This window comes from Coregonus clupeaformis, unplaced genomic scaffold, assembly GCF_020615455.1.
Source record: "Coregonus clupeaformis isolate EN_2021a unplaced genomic scaffold, ASM2061545v1 scaf1380, whole genome shotgun sequence".
Taxonomy (NCBI): domain Eukaryota; kingdom Metazoa; phylum Chordata; class Actinopteri; order Salmoniformes; family Salmonidae; genus Coregonus; species Coregonus clupeaformis.
Genome location: NW_025534834.1, coordinates 77,833 through 80,000, shown reverse-complemented (window position 1 = coordinate 80,000; position 2,168 = coordinate 77,833). Strand labels below are relative to the sequence as shown.

Below are 2,168 nucleotides of genomic sequence, written 5' to 3'. Positions count from 1 at the left end.
CACTCCAATCCCTGTACCTTTTGCAGAATATCAGTCTGTCACTGATGTTTTTCCTGGAGAGAAGTGGCTTCCTCGCTGCCCTTCTTGACACCAGGCCATCCTCCAAAAGTCTTTGCCTCACTGTGCGTGCAGATGCACTCACACCTGCCTGCTGCCATTCCTGAGCAAGCTCTGCACTGGTGGTGCCCCGATCCCCCAGCTGAATCAACTTTAGGAGACGGTCCTGGCGCTTGCTGGACTTTCTTGGGAAAGACTTTAAGGAAAAGGTTTGAATCTGCAGCACTTTGTGATGTCATCAATTAGAATGTGCTAATGGTTCTCTTTAAGGTGTAGTAGTTAGCATTTAGCCAGCAAGCTCATTACTGTACACACAGATACATTCCCTGTTGGAGTCTCACCACCCAAAAATAACACAGCCGGACAGATGAGGAAAGAGACATTCTGATATGATCTGAAGACACACAGTACACACACACACACACACACACACACACACACACACACACACACACAGACACAGACACAAGCATTTCACTGTAATGTCTGCACTTGTTGTATTCGGCGCATGTGACCAATAAAATTTGATTTGATTTGATTTGATTTGAGACCAAGCCGCCAGTGACTGGCTTTATCTCAGTTTCACAAGAACTGAGATAACAAACAGTTCCACTTTAGCTGTCTGCTCCTCTCTCTCTCTGTAGTGTAGTGTAGTTAGCAGTAGCCTCTCTCTCTGTAGTGTAGTTAGCAGTAGCCTCTCTCTCTGTAGTGTAGTTAGCAGTAGCCTCTCTCTCTGTAGTGTAGTTAGCGGTAGCCTCTCTCTCTGTAGTTTAGTTAGCGGTAGCCTCTCTCTCTGTAGTGTAGTGTAGTTAGCGGTAGCCTCTCTCTCTGTAGTGTAGTTAGCAGTAGCCTCTCTCTCTGTAGTTTAGTTAGCGGTAGCCTCTCTCTCTGTAGTGTAGTGTAGATGGTAGCCTCTCTCTCTGTAGTGTAGTTGGCGGTAGCCTCTCTCTCTGTAGTGTAGTGTAGTTAGCGGTAGCCTCTCTCTCTGTAGTGTAGTTAGCAGTAGCCTCTCTCTCTGTAGTGTAGTTAGCGGTAGCCCCTCTCTCTGTAGTGTAGTTAGCGGTAGCCTCTCTCTCTGTAGTGTAGTTAGCGGTAGCCCCTCTCTCTCTGTAGTTTAGTTAGCGGTAGCCCCTCTCTCTCTGTAGTTTAGTGTAGTTAGCAGTAGCCTCTCTCTCTGTAGTGTAGTTAGCAGTAGCCTCTCTCTCTGTAGTGTAGTTAAGTTATGTCAGACTCACCTTGTTGAAGTGCCAGACCCTCTTGAAGGAGAGTCTTTTCCTCAGGCTCATTCCCCTCTCCATTCACACGCCTTCAGCTCTGGTTACATACCTACACACTAAACACACACGCTAACTCCGTCCTCACACAGGCTGACACACACACACTCATACTGAGCTGAGACTGAATGAGGACTAAAGCCATGCCTCGGCATGTCAAGATCTCACACACACCGTAGCAACCCTCCCCCCCACACACACACACACACACACTCACACACACACACTCTGGCTCCAGCACATATACAAAGGCTCACTGTAATACACACTCACTCCCAGACAGTTTGCTCTGTCAAACCCTGGCTCAATCACTCACTGTAATACAGACTCACTCCCAGACAGTTTGCTCTGTCAAACCCTGGCTCAATCACTCACTGTAATACACACTCACTCCCAGACAGTTTGCTCTGTCAAACCCTGGCTCAATCACTCACTGTAATACAGACTCTCTCCCAGACAGTTTGCTCTGTCAAACCCTGGCTCAATCACTCACTGTAATACACACTCACTCCCAGACAGTTTGCTCTGTCAAACCCTGGCTCAATCACTCACTGTAATACAGACTCTCTCCCAGACAGTTTGCTCTGTCAAACCCTGGCTCAATCACTCACTGTAATACAGACTCTCTCCCAGACAGTTTGCTCTGTCAAACCCTGGCTCAATCACTCACTGTAATACAGACTCACTCCCAGACAGTTTGCTCAGTCAAACCGTAGTGCACTCACTCACTAATTCACTCACTCAGTTACTCTCTCCTCCTCTCTTCTCTAACCCTCTCTCCTCCCCTCTTCTCTAACCCTCTCTCTCCTCCTCTCTTCTCCAACCCTCTCTCCTCCT

General features: G+C 47.8%; 1 pseudogene; it reads right to left on the bottom strand.

The window, feature by feature from the left end:
* Window positions 1–1,355, bottom strand: part of LOC123486955 — a 51,226-nt pseudogene extending 49,871 nt beyond the window's left edge.
* Between the last annotated feature and the right edge of the window lie 813 nt (window positions 1,356–2,168).